Source organism: Hemiscyllium ocellatum, chromosome 19 (assembly GCF_020745735.1).
Source record: "Hemiscyllium ocellatum isolate sHemOce1 chromosome 19, sHemOce1.pat.X.cur, whole genome shotgun sequence".
In the NCBI taxonomy this organism is placed as follows: domain Eukaryota; kingdom Metazoa; phylum Chordata; class Chondrichthyes; order Orectolobiformes; family Hemiscylliidae; genus Hemiscyllium; species Hemiscyllium ocellatum.
The window spans coordinates 54,253,879-54,271,623 of NC_083419.1; the positions used below are offsets into that span (position 1 = coordinate 54,253,879).

General features: G+C 42.2%; 1 protein-coding gene across 1 annotated transcript in view; it reads right to left on the reverse strand.

Moving 5' to 3' along the window:
- Positions 1-17,745, reverse strand: part of LOC132824807 (hyaluronidase PH-20-like) — a 52,904-nt gene that overhangs the window by 10,016 nt on the left and 25,143 nt on the right. The window lies entirely within an intron of this gene.

A 17,745-nucleotide genomic window follows, 5' to 3' on the forward strand; every position in this document is an offset into this window, starting at 1 on the left:
TTCTGGTGTGCTGCAGTGTGTTGTGGCCCTTTTGAACAGTGTCTTGATGCAACTTCTTTTGTGTGTGTTGGGGTGGTTGCTTTCGTAGTTTAGGACTTGGTCTGTGTGTGTGGCTTTCCTGTATACCTTTATGGTGAATTGTCTGTTCGGTGTTCTCTGTACCATCACGTCTAGGAATGGGAGTTGGTTGTCCTTTTCTTCCTCTCTAGTGAATCGGATTCCTGTGAGTGTGGCGTTGATGATCCGGTGTGTGTTCTCTACTTCTGTGTTTTTAATGATTACAAAGGTATCATCTCCATATCTGACCCAGAGTTTGGGTTGAATTTGCGGTAAGACTGTTTGTTCTAACCTTTGCATTACTGCTTCTGCTATGAGTCCAGAGATGGGTGAGCCCATGGGTGTGCCGTTGATTTGTTCATATATTTGGTTGTTGAATGTGAAGTGTGTTGTGAGGCATAAATCCAGTGGTTTGAGTATGCCGTCTTTGTTGATAGGTTCCCCATCTTGTTGTCTGTTCTGTATGTCCAGCAGGTTGGCTATTGTTTCTCTGTCTAGGGTTTTGTCGATAGAGATGAACAGTGCCGTTACATCGAATGAGACCACAGTTTCTTCCTTGTCTATGTGTATATTTCTGATGATGTCCAAGAATTCCTGTGTTGACTGTATAGAGTGTCTGGATCCGCTGATCAGATGTTTCAGTTTCTGCTGTAGTTCGTTAGCCAGTTTGTGTGATGGTGTCCCTGGTAGTGATACTATGGGTCTGAGTGGGATGTCTGGTTTGTGCACTTTAGGTAGTCCATAGAATCTGGAGGTGTTGTTGCTTTCAGATTTCGTTCTTTGTAGGTCAAACCTGGTTATCTGTCCGTTTTTTTGTAGGTTCCTCAGTGTGTTGTTTATCCTATTGGTGAGCTGTGGGGTGGGGTAAAACTCCCTCTTTTGGTAGGTGTTGGTATCTGCAAGTAGTTGTTGCACTTTTTGGATGTAATCTGCTTTGTCCAGGATGACCGTCATTCTGCCTTTGTTTGCTGGTAGTATGATTATGTTCTTATTATTTCTTAGTGCTTTTAATGCTTCCCTTTCCTTGGTGTTGAGGTTGTGTGTTTGTCTTTTCCTTGTTATCAGAGGTATGATACTTTGTCTCACTGTTTGTTGTGTCTCTTCTGTCAGTCCATTGTTCCTGAGTGTGCATTCTAGTGCTGCTAGGAAGTCTGCTGTCTTGGCGTCCCTGTGGTTGTAGTTGAGTCCCTTGGCCAGTATTGTTCTTTCCGTGTCTGTGAGCTGTCTGTGGGAGAGGTTTCTAATCCAGGAGTGTGTTGTGGTGTCCTCTCTGTTGTGTGTTAGTTTGGCCATTTTTTCTTTTAGTGCTGTTTTTTTGCAATGTGTGGTCCTGTTCTAGACAATGGTGATGGCCTGTTCTATGGTCTGGGTCCATTCCTGATTGGTGGTTTTATGAAATTAATGATTTTTGGCGTGCAATTTCTTGTCTGTATTTGTGTAGTCTGTTGTGTGCATCTGTAATCATTATAGACAACAGACTACAGAATATTCTTTGTGACAGCAACAACAAGAGGCCCTGTCATAGCTGGTCCTATGACACGGTCCACTATCTTCTCCAAAAGTATAAAAAGGTTTGGAGATGCCATTGTCCAGTAAGATAGAGATAAGAACATTAATGATTGTGTGCATTGTGTTTGGATGATTGTCGTCCCCTTTGGAAAGCACCTTCAAAAATAAGCCTTTCACAGAACTCTCTGAAACTAAAATTCACTTGGAACCAGTTTCCAAAACACAACAAAACTAAAATACTGCAGATGCTAGAAATTTGAAACAAAAACAGAAAGCACTAGAGAATCTCAGCAGGTCTGACAGCATCTGTGAAGAGAGAAATGGGGTTTGAATCCAGTACGGCTTCGTCAGCATGAAACTTAACTCATTCTGAAGAGTCAAATTGGACTCAAAAATGTTAACTGTCTCAACAGAAACCCTACTGGGTTTCTCCAACTCTTTATGCTCTCAATCCAAAGTTCAATACCCCACCCCCATCAATCAATGGTGAAAACCTTTCATTTCTTGGGAGCTTCCATTGACAACAATTTCTTCATTGTCTCCAGTGAGCCTTTGCAGGCTCTGGTCATTTGAGGAAATGAGTATTTGAAGATCAGGCTCTCAAACCTGAGAATCAGGTTATTGTTTAGCAGGCAGTACTGATCTCTATGCCTACCCCCAGTGGAGAAGTCCCACCAGGATTGATTTTGCAAAATCCTCCAAATCTTGTGATCAGAAAGGCAGCCCAGCAGTGAGGCTTCTACAAACCAACTTGCTTGGCATGGAGATGTTCACGACTCAAAACCAGTTTCATTGGACAAGTGTCCTGAATCTACTGTTCTACTCAAAGCTTGATCAGAGAAGGAGACTCCCAAAAGATGACCTCAAAGCACCCCTGAGGAGATCAAACCTCTCCACCAGTTCATGGAATGCATAGTTTGTAATCAGTCAAAATAGAGGTTTGTTCTGAATGACGCTAAATACGTTGTTGAAGAGACTTTGTTGAAAATATTCAAAGACAAAGCCAAGAAAATAAATCACCACCCAACTCTTTCCAAGCACCAGAATCTACTGCTCATGCATTACACTCATCAGCCATCTTAGAGTAGAGGCAAATCACCCTCAATCCCAAGGGACTGTCTCTGGGTGATTTACATGTGGAGGCTGCAACACGTGGTTACGTGACTTAGATCACTGGAAGGACAGAGATGAGCAGGAATTTCCTCTCTTAGAAGGTAGTGAGTCTGTCAAACTCTACCACAGAGGGCTGTCAATACTGGGTCATTAGGTATATTCAAGACTGAGATAGACAGGTTTTTCATCAATAAGGGATTCAAGGGTTATAGGTAAAGTTGGGAAATTGGACTGGATGATTTTCAGATCTATCATGATCTCATTGAATGACAAATGCAATGGGTGGAATGGATTATGTCATGTGAGCTGTAAGGTTGAGGTGGAGCTTCTGAATGTTGGATCTGTTACCTTGCTGCTTAAGACTGCTGAAGGATGAATGCTGGGTTGGTTTAATGATCATCCTGGATTAGGGTTAGGATTGGTGAGTTTGTCCTTTGAAGGTGCAATAACTGACCTTCACCATCCATCTGAGGTTGCTGAAATACTTGTGGCACGACTTTCAGGCACTACTCGGCCTCCTGCCTGGTTTTCCTTCAGACAATCTTTCTCAAGGACTACCTGGTCCCACCTTCCAAGTTCTCTGACAATGGACTCTTCTGCTCCATAGGGGTCAAACATTATATTGTGAACTCAAGAGCTTTCTCTCTGCTCTGTTACTCCCATTAATATAGTCTCTACTTCCAATTGCAGTACAGGCAGTCAACAATAACTTCCATCTGAAAAGTACAGCATCCCTTTAAGAGGGGCAGGTTGCCTTTAAGAGTTGCAGGGTACTGGAACATGTATTATTCAAAAATGTTCTTCAGCCCCTGTTGAATGTTCAGCCAACAGTGTGAGTCATACTTGGCTGAATGCTGCAATAATTCTAGTCAGGAGGGCAGTATGAAGTTTTCATGCAAATTTTGATCTCTGCATCTAAAAATAGAAGGAAACAATTTTTTAGTTATTGCTGCCTGTCTTTATGCCAATTATCATGTCTCTCTTCAGCTCCATTTCTTTATTTTCTCTTTTTTCACAGTTTGGTTGTTCATTTCTATAACGTACTTTCTCATCTATTTCAATACTTCAAAGGTAGGTCTAAGACAGGACTTGCAAATGGAGACCTTGCTTTTCTTCAGAAGCTTAGGCCCAATTCAGACAACATTCAGATATAGTGTCTAATTAAACAAGAATTGTGCACACATGTGTATTGCTATGTTTTGCTTCATCTGTCCTGAGCTACTGCTGCACTATAAGCAGCTCGGCATTGTTGAGGTCGTCCACTGCCACAACTCCTCCTTTATCTACTTTTAAAGTAACGGCCATTTTAATGATTTGGAGGTGCTAATGTTAGACTGGGATGGACAAATTAAAAAATCACACAACACCAGGTTACAGGTTACACAACAGGTTTATTTGGAAGCACTAGCTTTCAGAGCATACTCCTTCACCTGGTGGTTGTTTTAATGTGTTGGTCAGTCTCTGGCAGGGCCTCTTTGTCTAAATTGTGTAGTCATGGATAGGTCAGTGTTAAGTCCAAACAGAACAGGCACTTGTCTTAGTTGAGAAAGTGAGGTTGGCAGATGCTGGAGATCAGAGCTGAAAATGTGTTGCTGGAAAAGCGCAGCAAGTCAGGCAGCATCCAAGGAACAGGAAATTCGACGTTTCGGGCATAAGCCCTTCTTCAGGAATGAGGAAAGTGTGTCCAGCAGGCTAAGGTCTGCCTGACCTGCTGCGCTTTTCCAGCAACACATTTTCAGCACTTGTCTTAGTTAACAAGGTGGCTTACTACATGACAGCAGTAACTGCGTTACGAGTCCAGTGTTATAATGTAGGACTCTTGGAAGCTATACAGAAAACATTTCCTTTTGAAGCTCAATGCAGAACTCAACTGCCTCCATTCAAAGGTTATGTGCAATCCTCACATTAGGTGGAGATAATGCAATTTCAGAATTAACCCTTTCCAAGTTATTACCTTATACTACACTCAAAACAAAAAATGTTGAATGTCACAATGGGTCAGGCAGCATTCATGGTGAGAGAGCAAGCTAACGTTTCATGTCTGGATGTCTCTTCATCAGAGTTGTAATCCCCCCGCAATAAAAACGTGTGTGACTGAATTATCATGTTTCTGAAAATCAAGGGAAGTGGTTTTCGGTGTGTGGGCACAGGAATGATCTGGATAAGGCTCACAATGTCATACAATAGGTTCAGATACTTCATGAAAAAGCTGACAATCCCTTGTTACAGTTAGCGATAAAAGTCATCAACCATGCTCTGGGTATGTTGAGTTATATGGTGACATAATATCTGAACAACTTTCAAAGGCTGAACAAAGCTCTGTGAGTGAGTTTATAAAAATGAACACTTGATCACGGTGGCACAGTGGTTAGCACTGCTGCCTCACAGCGCCTGAGACCCGGGTTCAATTCCTGACTCAGGCGACAGACTGTGTGGAGTTTGCACGTTCTCCCCGTGTCTGCGTGGGTTTCCTCCGGGTGCTCCGGTTTCCTCCCACAGTCCAAAGATGTGCGGGTCAGGTGAATTGGCCATGCTAAATTGCCCGTAGTGTTAGGTAAGGGGTAAATGTAGGGGTATGGGTGGGTTGCGGGTCGGTGTGACTTGTTGGGCCGAAGGGCCTGTTTCCACACGGTAAGTAATCTAATCTAATCACGGACTCATTGATTGGTTGATTTATTGTCACGTGAACTGTAGTTCAGTGAAAAGTTAAATTCTATTCTACTTTATTCAATTGTCTTTCTTTTGTGAAGTTGTTGAACCTTATTGGGATTTGACCCCTCGAATACCAACTTGATCAAATAATTTTTCTTCACGGATATTATCATAGGAATGCATGAAATCCATTTAATGATGCAGCACACACTGACCTAAGCTTGCTTGCTTGCTTCCTTCTTGAAGAGGCTCAAACTATTCCAACTATTTGCCTCCTTTCCAACTTTTCAAAAATTTAGGTCACAGGTTTAGAACATAGAACGTCAGCCCTCGATGTTGTGCTGGCCTTTTATCCTACTCTAAGATCAGACTAACCTACATACCCTTCATTCTATGATCTTCCATGTGCTGATCCAAGAGTTGCTTAAATGCCAAAAGGTTATTATGTCTTTCAGCAACATTTTATAAAAATGTTCATCATATCTGGCTTTATCTGTTTTTTCCTCAACTCCTCCTTTTGGTCTGTTGTACAAAAGGAGCTTTCTTCCAGTTTCATGTTCTGGTGATTTGGGTACCACCAAACTGCGATCATTGTAACAATATAAGCGTTGATAGGCCTAGGGTCTATTTTCGTTATTTGTTTTTATTTGAACTAACACAAATGTATAGAAACTGAGAAGTTGCACATGTAGGATATTGAGAATAGATAATTTACTGAAATAAAAACAAACCTGGTGTTGATATAAAGAGAAGCCATTAACACCACAAATCTGACAAACAAATGAAGAACTTAGGCAGCTTCATAAGAAAAGCAAATTAACATGTCATCACATTAGCCTAACTTATCCTATTTACACATGCTGCATGATCTGTTCTGTTTGCTGCATTTCTTTTTATTCAGATCTTCAGCATTTGCAGTTAATTATCTTTAAATGTTTAGTAGTATTTTCTCTCAACAGGTGCTGTTAGGTTTGCTCTGTGACATATTTTCAACATTTTCTTTTACATTGAGGATGAAAGTCTGTTGCTCAGGCCAATCTTGATATAGCATGAGTGGAAAACCTTCACTATCTCTTTTGATTGTGTAGGCTATCTTTCAGTTCCTCTTGAATCCCGACGTTAGCTCATTTCCACTGCAATGTCTTAAAGTTGTTAGCCTTTGCATGATCACCGTAACTGCAGCCACTGAAGTCTTCAGCAAACTGACCAAACACATTTGGTCCCTCATTTTAAGTCACAAATATCCATTTTCATTGTTTTTATTTGAATTAGTACAAATACGCAACAACCGAGAAGCTTCAAATCAAATAGCAAAGGAAATAATTCGTCTACTTAAAGAAAATAACTCTAGTGATCATGGGAGACTGATTAGCAAAGTTAGATCTCATGGAATACAGGGAGAACTAGCCATTTGGATACAGAACTGGCTCAAAGGTAGAAGACAGAGGGTGGTGGTGGAGGCTTGCGACCTGTGGAGTGCCACAAGGATCGGTGCTAGGCCCTCTACTTTTCATCATTTACATACATGATTTGGATGCAAGCATAAGAGGTACAGTTAGTAAGTTTGCAGATGACACCAAAATTGGAGGTGTAGTGGACAGCGATGAAGGTTACCTCAGATTACAACAGGATCTGGACCAGATGGGCCAATGGGCTGAGGAGTGGCAGATGGAGTTTAATTCAGATAAATGCGAGGTGCTGCATTTTGGGAAAGCAAATCTTAGCAGGACTTATACACTTAATGGTAAGGTCCTAGGGAATATTGCTGAACAAAGAGACCTTGGAGTGCAGGTTCATAGCTCCTTGAAAGTGGAGTCGCAGGTAGTTAGGATAGTGAAGAAGGCGTTCGGTATGCTTTTCTTTATTGGTCAGAGTATTGAGTACAGGATTTGGGAGGTCATGTTGCAGCTGTACAGGACATTGATTGGGCCACTGTTGGAATATTGTGTGCAATTCTGGTCACAAGATGTTGTGAAACTTGAAAGAGTTCAGAAAAAATTTACAAGGATGTTGCCAGGGTTGGAGGATTTGAGCTATAGGGAGAGGCTGAACAGGCTGGGGTGGTTTTCCCTGGAGCATCGGAGGCTGAGAGGTGACCTTATAGAGGTTTACAAAATAATGAGGGGCATGGATAGGATAAATAGGCAAAGCCTTTTCCCTGAGGTCGGGGAGTCCACAACCAGAGGGCATAGGTTTAGAGGAAAGATATAAAAGAGACCTCAGGAGCAACGTTTTCACGCAGAGGGTGGTACGTGTATGGAATGAGCTGATAGAGGAAGTGGTGGAGGCTGGTACAATTGCAACATTTATGAGGCATTTGGATGGATATATGAATAGGAAGGGTTTGGAGGGATATGGGCCAAGTGCTGGCAGGTGGGACTAGATTGGGTTGGGATATCGGGTCGGCATGGTCAGGTTGGACCAAAGGGTCTGTTTCCATGCTATACATCTCTATGACTCTATGGTGTTGACAGAGAGAAAAGGGATTAACAGAGATCATAAATACTTGAAGCCCCAGCACTGATCCCTGTAGTGTTTCACTGGTCATTGTTTTGCATTAGCAAGCTTTCATTTATTCCTGCTCACTGCTTCCTACAGCTTAATCAATCTTCTTTTTACGTTTTTGGATTCATGACTGAGCCATGAACTCTTATATCAAGAAGTAACCTTTGATGTATCAACTTACCAGTTACCTTTTGGAAGTTCAAGCACACTTCATTAACAAGTTCCCCTATATTGACCTTGCTGCAGGCAGCCAACTGGATATCACTAAAATAAACCAAACAACTGGGGATGCTGGAAATCTGAAACAAAAATAGAAGTTGCTGGAGAAACCCAGCAGGTCTGGCAGCATTGGTAGACAGGAAGCAGAGATTTGGGTCCATTGACCCTGCCTCAGAACAGCCGTCACTGTCAGAGTTTCTTTGCGCACCGCATCTGCAGGTCCAGGGCATGTACCTCTGCAGTTGCAGTGTCAGCAAACACAACACCATCAATCAGTTCCTGTGGCAAAGCACATCCTTAGCTCACCATGTGAAAATATTTCTTTGGATTGCCTCCATTATTTACCACCTTTAAAACTGAAGGCTGTAGATTCCATGTTGCAGCATGTCACAGCAGATGATTCTGAGTTTCAATTACAGCACAAAGTACTGACAGATAACTGCACATGCACAAGGTTATGTGAAACCTGACTCAATAAAGAAGAGGGTGCATCCACATGCCAACTGTACAAAATAAACCAAACATAAGGAAAAGTGTGAAGTGATTCATTTTGGAAGATCGAATCTGAATGCAGATTACAGGGTTAAAGGCAGGATTCTTGGTAGTGTGGAGGAACAGAGGGATCTTCGGGTCCACATCCATAGATCCCTCAAAGTTGCTACCCGAGTTGATAGGGTTGTTAAGAAGGCTTATGGTGTGTTGTCTTTTATTAACAGGGGGTTGAGTTTAAGAGCCACGAGTTTATGCTGCAGCTCTAAGAGCTCTGGTTAGACCACACTTGGAATATTGTGTTCAGTTCTGCTCGCCTCATGATAGGAAGGATGTGAAAGCTTTAGAGAGGGTGCAGAGGAGATTTATCAAGATACTGCCTGGACTGGAGGGCATATCTTATAAAGCAAGGTTGAGGGAACTAGGGTTTTTCTCATTGGAGAAAGTGAGGACTGCAGATGCTGGAGATCAGAATCGGAGAGTGCGGTGTTGGAAAAGCACAGCCTGTCAGGCAGCATCCAAGGAGCAGGAAAATCAATGTTTCGAGCATAAGCCCTTCATCAGGGAGGTCGATTCTCCTGCTCCTTGGATGCTGCCTGACTGGCTATGCTTTTCCAGCACCACTCTCCTCAATTTTTCTCACTGGAGTGAAGAAGGATGAGAGGTGACTTGATAGAGATGTATAAGATGATGAGAGGCATAGATAGAGTGGATAGTCAGAGACTTTTTCCCAGGGCAGAAAAGGCGATCATGAGGGGGCATAATTTTAAGATAATTGGAAGAAGGTTTAGGGAAGATTCCAGAGGTAAGTTCTTTACACAGAGAGTGGTCTATGCGTGGAATGCATTGGCAGCATTAGTGGGTAGTACAGTCAGATACATTAGGTACATTTAAACGACTCTTGGATAGGCACATTGATGATAGTAAAATGTAGGATATGTAGGTTAGTTGATCTTAGAGAAGGATAAAAGGTCAGCATAACATAGAAGGCTGAAAGGCCTGTACTGTTCTATATTGTACTCTATGTGTATAATTTCAAAGTTCCATTGAAATAGCAGCAGACTTAGCAGCAGGGAGTCATATGTCCAGTTATACAGTGGATTTGTGAAACATCAGTTGAAGTATGCAATTTGTCCTTAGAACTGCACCAGAAGCACCTCAGAGGAGATGCATTGGTCTGAGTCTCGAATCATAGAACAGAAACCATACAGTGCAGAAAGAGGCCATTCAACCCATCAAGTCTGCAACCTGTGGAATGGCCTTCCCTGCCCAGTGAAGCAGTTGAGGCTACCTCATTGCATGTTTTTAAGGCAAAGATAGATAGTATTTTGAACAGTAAAAGAATTAAGGGTTATGGGGAACAGGGCAGGCAAGTGGAGCTGAGATGATGGAAAGATCAGTTATGATCATATTGAGTGGCAGAGTAGGCTCGATAGGCCAGTGGCCTACTCTCACATCATATGTGTTCTCATGACCCACAAAGAGTATCCCACCCCATCCCCATATTTACTATGGCTAATTAACCTAGCTTAAACACTACAGGGCAATTTATCATGGCCAATCAACCTAACCTGCACGTCTTTGGACTGCGGGAGGAAACTGGAGAATCCAGGAGAAACCCATTCAAACACTGGGAGAATGAACAAACTCCAGAGAGTCTGTGATCCAAGGCTGGAATCGAAACCAGTTGGCTGGTGCTGCGAGGCAGCAGTGCCAACCACAACGTCACCATGCCATGTTATCAGAAACAGTTGAGCATGTTGGGTCCATAGTCATTGAAGTTTAGAAGACTGGGATATGACTTTATTTAAAGAGAGGAGACTCTAAGGGGGATTGTCAGGATGGATGATAATAGAAAACCTCCCCATTGGGAGGGAATCTAGAACTGGGTCAATTTTATTTGTTTATTTTTAAAGTTCTATTTGAGACCGGGGAGAAATTTCTTCTCGCGGAGATGCAGTAATCTTTGAAATTCATTATCCCAGAGAGAGTAAAAACTAGATTATTGAATATATTCAAGCCTGAATTGATCAGATTTTTGACCTAAAAGTGAATCTAGGGTTAGCAGGATAGGCAGGAGAATGGAATATGACAAGAATTAGATCAGCCATGAACATACTGAAAAGTGGAGCAGGCCTGATGGGCTGTCTGGCCTACTCCTATTTCTTATGTGATAATGCTGTCACTTTATAAAGGTTGTTTTGTCCTTGTTTTTTATCTTAGCCAGGTCATACAGGCAAACGTGCTGAAGAGTTTAGGAAGGGTCTAGTTTAACAATGGAAGGGGAGTGGCCAGTGCTCCCAGTTCAGGTTTTTTTAAAAGTTTTATTTAGCTGCAGCAGTCACAAGATGTAAGAGTCCAGGGGAATTGCAAACTTCAGTAAAGAATTCCTCTGACCTTATTGTGAAACATTTCAGGATGCTGTTCCCTCCTGCCTGTAAGAACTTGTATTGAATTTATGTTTTTTTGCCAGGGGGCATTTATGGACTGTTTATTCGCAATAGTTACCATATTGGGTTGGTTAAGTTTTCCAACAGTTCAGTTATTCTGAATTCCACTTTCTGTTATTAATGTTTCAACTGTGGTGTTTTGCATGTGTGGTTTACAATAGACAATAGGTGCAGGAGTAGGCCATTCTGCCCTTCGAGCCTGCGCCACCATTCGATATGATCATGGCTGATCATCCTTAATCAGTATCCTGTTCCTGCCTTACCTCCATTGCATCGCACCAGGAATACCCACTTCACATATGCCTTTAAAATAAGAAAAAGTTAGGGTGTTAGGCTACCTTCTTAAAATATTTTGAGGGGCTTTGGTCTGGTCCATGACAATGACAAGACACATGTGCTGACTACCTGAACAATGAATGCAATCCACTGTTCAAGATCAACAGCCATCTCCATGGTTTTGAAGATTTGAGGTATTTTAGTGTTGGAGATGATTTCATCGAATCTCAGGAGCAGCAATTACTGTTTTATATACTGATGCACTATTTTGGAACTTTGGGGAATAAAAGTCAAAACAATGGCACTTTTAAATGGGAGAAAGACAGACAAAGGCAGGGAAAGAAACCTACATTGCTAACTGACACAGCAGTGAATCTGGACATCAGAGTGTGTCTAGAAAAACTTAAAAAGTAAAAAGTAAAATTCACAGCTGACCTTGGAGGAACCTCTGTGGGAGAGCTCAAAGCACAGGAACAGATAAGTGCACTCGTAACCTTGCTGTAAGTCTATAGTAGCAGGTAGAGTGGGTTCTTCCTTCATTTTTTATTTTATTGAAATCTGTCTCTATTAAATTTTAAAAATATAAACCATAAGTATTAAGTTAGCCTGGAGCATTTTTTTAGAGCAAACAGATGATGCTATTTTGTGGTTTTGTAGATTCTGCAGGAGCAAAGAGTGGTATGCTCTTTGTGTTGAATGTGGAAGTTTAGAGAGAGTTTCCATGTTACTGATGATTATGCCTGCAGGAAGTGTCTTTGGTTGCGAATCCTATCAGATCATATAAATCACTTGGAGCAGCAGTTAGAGGCAATGAGGAATTGGCAAAGGCTAGGGGGTGTGGTGGATGGCAGTTAGAGGAAGAGAGAAAAGCCGCAGATACAGTCAGGTAGATGGGTTAACTCCAGGAAAGGTAGGAGGTGTAGGCAGGTAGTACAGGAGTCTCCTGTGGCTATCCCCATCTCAAACAAGTATGCTGTTATGGAAAATGTAGGGAGTGATGGACTCTCAGAGGAATGTAGTACGAACAGCCAAGTTTCTGGTAATGAGACTGGCTCTAATATAATAGGGGTACCTTGGGTTCCCGTCTAGTGATCAACTGTGATAGGGGACTCTCAAGTCATAGGCACAGACATACATTTCTGCGGCCAGCAGCAAAAAATCAGAATGGTGTGTTGCCTCCCTGGTGCCAGGATCAAGGATATCTCAGAGAGGATGTAGAATGTTCTCAAAGAGGAGAGGACCAGCAGGAGGTCAGTGTACACATTGGAACTAATGACATAGGAAGGGAAAAGGATGAGATTCTAAAGGGAGACTACAAAAAGTTTGGCTGGAATTTAAAAAGGAGGTCCTTGAGGCTAGTAATATCTGGATTACTCCCGGTGCTACGAGCCAGTGAGGGGAGGAATAGGACGACAGAGCAGATGAATGCATGGGTGAGGAGCTGGTGCAGGGGAGAAGGGTTCATATTTTTGGATGATTGGAATCTCTTCTGGAGTAGAAGTCACCTGTATAAGAAGGACAGCTTGCACCTTAATTGGAAGGGGACTAATATACTGGCAGGGAGATTTGCTCGAGCTGCTCAGGAGGATTTAAACAAGTAAGGTGGGGGGGGGGGTGTAAAGGGAAATAGTGAGGAAAGAAATCAATCTGAGACTGGTACAGTTGGGAAAAGGAGTGAGTAAAACAGTCAAGGCAGGTAGGGACAAAGCAGAGAACAAGTTAGGACTGATAAAGTAAGCTGCATTTACTTCAATGCAAGAGGTCTAATAGAGAAGGCAGATGAACTCAGGGCATGGTTAGGAACATGGGACTAGGATATCATAGCAATTACAGAAATGTGGCTCAGGGATGGACAGGACTGGAACCTTAATGTTCCAGCACACAAATGGTATAGGAAGGATTGATAGGGGTGCAAGAAAGGAGGGTGTATGGCAATTTTGATAAGAGATAGCATCAGAGCTGTACTGAGGGAGGACATTCCCGGAAATACATCCAGGGAAGTTATTTGGGTGGAACTGAGAAATAAGAAAGGGATGGTCACCTTATTGGGATTGTATTATAGACCCCCTAATAATCAGCAGAAAATTAAGAAACAAATTTGTAAGGAGATTTCAGTTATCTGTAAGAATAATAGGGTGGTTATGGTAGGCGAATTTCACTTTCCAAACAGACTAGGACTGCCATAGTGTTAAGGGTTTAGATGAAGAGGAATTTGTTAAGTGCGTACAAGAAAATTTTCTGATTCAGTATATGGATGTACCTACTGGAGAAGGTGCAAAACCTGATCTACTCTTGGGAAATAAGGCAGGGCAAGTGACTGAGGTGTCAGTGGGGGAGCACTTTGGGGCCAGCGACCATAATTCTATTAAGTTTTAATGATTTGGAGATGCCAGTGTTGGACTGTGATGTACAAAGTTAAAAATCACAACACCAGGTTATAGTCCAACAGGTTTATTTGGAACCACTAACTTTCGGAGCGATGCTCCTTCATCGGTGGTTGTGGAGTATAAGATCGTAAGACCCAGAATTTAGAGCAAAAGTTTATAATGTGAAGTAACTGAAATTACATATTGAAAAAGACCTGGATTGTTTAAGTCTCTCATCTTTTAGAATGAACATGTTGGTTTCAGTTCTTTCATATGTAAATTCCCCATGGGAACCGAACTTGGCTATTAGCCTCTCCTCAGCCACTTTGCTTTGTTGCCAGTCCTGAAGTCCACCTTAGGGTTCAGTCACCAAAGTCCTCCAAGGTGGACTTCGGGACAGGCAACAATGTCCTAGACCACTGAAGCGTTCTCCAACTGGGAGGGAACACACCTGTCTGTTGTTTGTTGTGCAGTGTCCATTCATCCATTGCTGTAGCCTCTGCTCAGTCTTACCAATGTACCATGCCTCAGGGCATCCTTGCCTGCAGCGCATGAGATAGACAATGTTGGCTGAGTCGCATGAGTATCTGCCACATACATGGTGGGAGGTGTCCCTACACATAATGGTGGTATCCATGTCGACAATCTGACATATCTCGAAGCATCTACCGAGACAAGGTTCTATGGTATTGTCCTGAAAGCCAGGCAGTTTGTTACGAACAATGATCTGTTAAAAGTTTGGTGATTGTTTAAAGGTGAGAAATCGAGGCGTGGGGAAGGTCTTGGTGAGGTGCTCATCCTCATTGATAATGTGTTGCAGGGAAGAACACGATGTAGTTTTTCAGCTCCTGGGAAGTACTGGACAACAAAGGGTAACAGACACACACACTCTCCTACAGACCCATAGACTCACACAGACCCTCTCCCATACACAAGCTGTGTCTCATGTGCTCACACATGCACTCCCACACTCTCACGCACACATGTACTCTCTCACAAACTTATACCCTTTACACTCACACCCACATGCACACTCTCCTGATGTTTTGTGATTTTTAGTGGATAGACTGGATCTAAAAGTTGAAGTTCTAAATTGGAGAAAGGCCAATTTTGACGGTAATAGGCAAGACCTTTCAAAAGCTCACTGGGGGCAAATGTTCACAGGTAAGGAAACAGCGGGAAAATGGGAAGCCTTCAGAAATGAGATAATGAGAATCCAGAGAAAGTATATTCCTGCTGGGGTGAAAAGGAAAGCTGATAGATGTAGGGAATGCTGGATGACTAAAGAAATTGAGGGTTTGGTTAAGAAAAAGAAGGAAGCACATGTCATCGAGTGAATCCTTATAAGAGTATAAAATTAGTAAGAGTATAGTTAAGAGGAAAATTGGGAGGGCAAAAAAGGGGATATGAGATAGCTTTGGCAAATTAAGTTAATGAGAATCCAAAGGGTTTTTATAAATACATGAAGGACACAAAAAGGTAGCTTGGGAGTGAAGAGGGCCCCTCAAAGATCAGCAAGGCAGCCGATGTATGGAGCTGTAGGAGATGGGGAAGATACTAAACAAGTGGTTTGCAACAGTGTTTACTAGGGAGAAGGACATGGAAGATAATAGAATGTGGGGAATAGATGGAGACATCTTGAAAAATGTCTGTATTACAGAGGAGGTGGTGCTGGATGTCTTGAAATGTATAAAAGTGGATAAATCCCCAGGACCTGATCAGGTTTACCCTAGACCTCTGTGGGAAACTAGGGAAGTGAATACCGGGCCCCTTGCTGAGATATTTGCATCATCGATAGTCACAGGTGAGGTGCTGGAAGACTGGAAGTTGGCTAACGTGGTGCCACTGTTTAAGAAAGGTGGTAAGGTTTAGCCAGGGGGCTATCGACTGGTGAGCATGACATCAGTGGTGGGCAAGCTGTTGGAGGGAATCCTAAGGAATAGGATTTACATGTATTTGAAAAGGCAAGGACTGATTAGGGACAGTCAGCATGGCATTGTACATCAAAATCATGTCTCACAAACTTGATTGAGTTTTTTGAAGAATTAACAAAGAGGATTGATGAGGAAAGAGCAGTAGATGTGATCTACATGGACTTCAATAAGACATTCAACAAGGTTCCTCTTGAGAGTTCGTTTATCAAGGTTAGATCTCATGGAATACAGGAACAACTAGCCATTTGGATACAGAACTGGCTCAAAAGTAGAAGAGGTGGTGGAGGGTTGTTTTTCAGACTGGAGGCCTGTGACCAGTTGTGTGATACAAGGATCAGTGCTGAGTCCACCACATTTCATCATTTACATAAATTATTTGCATATGAACATAGGAGGTATGTTTATTATGTTTGTAGATGACACCAAGATTGGAGGTGTAGTGGACAACGAAGAAAGTTGCCCGAGAGTACAACGGGATCCAGACCAGATGGGCCAATGGGCTGAGACGTGGCAGATGGAGTTTAATTCAGATCAATACGAGGTGCTGCATTTTGGAAAAGCAAATCTTAGCAGGACTCATACACTTAATGGTAAGGTCCTAGGGAGTGTTGCTGAACAAAGAGACCTTGGACTACAGGTTCATAGCTCCTTGAAAGTAGAGTCACAGGTAGATAGGAGAGTGAAGACAATGTTTGGTATGCTTTCCTTTATTGGTTCAGAGCATTGATTCTAGGAAATGGGAGGTCATATTGAGGCTGTACAGGACATCGATTAGGCCACTTTTGGAATATTGTGTGCATTTCTGGTCTCCTCCCTATCAGAATGATGTTGTGAAACTTGAAAGGGTTCATAAAAGATTTACAAGGATGTTGCCAGGTTTGGAGGGTTTGAGCTGTAGGATGAGGCTGAGGGCTGTTTTCCCTGGAGCTTCAGAGGCTGAGGGGTGACCTCATAGAGATTTATAAAATCATGAGGTTCATGGATAGGATAAATAGCCAAAGTCTTTTCTCTGGAGTGGGGAGTCCAGAATTAGAGAGCATAGGTTTAGGGTGAGAGGGTAAAGATATAAGAGAGACCTAAGGTGCAATTTTTTCACGCAGAAGGATGAGCTGCCAGAGAAAGTGGTGGCGGCTGGTCCAATTATAGCATTTAAAAGGCATCTGGATGGGTGGGAATAGGAAGGGTTTAGAGAGATATGGGCCAAATACTGGCAAATGGAACTAGATTAGGTTTGGATATCTGGACAAATTAGACTTAGGGGCCTGTTTCCGTGCTGTATATCTCTATGACTCTGAATGAATAGTTATTTTAGGTAGAAACATTTGTCCTTCGTACAGAACCTTTAACAGCTAAATTGGGCAGTGATTTTTCAATGAAGTCATCTTAGATTATGTGTTCAAATTCTGGAGTAGGACTTGAACCCACAAGTACATCATGCTTCGACCAGCTGATACTTGCAGCATAATGCACTGTTTGACTAGAAACAGATTTCACAGTAGCAAACACAATTTGGGGAAGGAAGGGCTTGCAGTCAGTAGAGAGAAGTAAAGGGGTTTTCTTTGCCAGACATTTTCTCCCTCTTTGTAAAACTCAAGCGGATATTTCCTTCCTACCTTGTGATGAAGCAACTCCCAACCTCTGAATGGCAGCTCTCTCTCTCTCTCTTTCTCTCTCTCTCTCGGAGGGTACAAGAAGAATGTAGGATTACACAGGTCCTCAGAAGTTGATTTCCAGTTAGACAATGTTTTGCGTCATGTGATAAATGTGCCCTCAAAAAGCCAAATTTAGTCTCTGTGATACATCACACATATGTTCATAAACCGCTGTCCAGAGATTGGTCACATTTTTGAATCATAACCCCTTTGGTAGGGATCTATTCAGTGTGCTCCTTGTGCACTGACAGAACTCACCCAGCTAAAACAATGAGCTTGACTGACATGGTCCACAAACAAACAAACAAACAAACATGCAACACTTTACTTCAGAGTGATATACTCAAAAGGCTGAGTTATCAAGTTGACCAATCATTGGAAGAACAGGAACATTAACATTTATACATTAAATGAACTATTCTAACAGGTCACAGTCTAGCATTCCCTGTGAGAATCCAAGTTCTAGGTGCTTAGTAATTAAAGTTGGACAGAATTGAGCACACATAAAAACAAAATCACATTT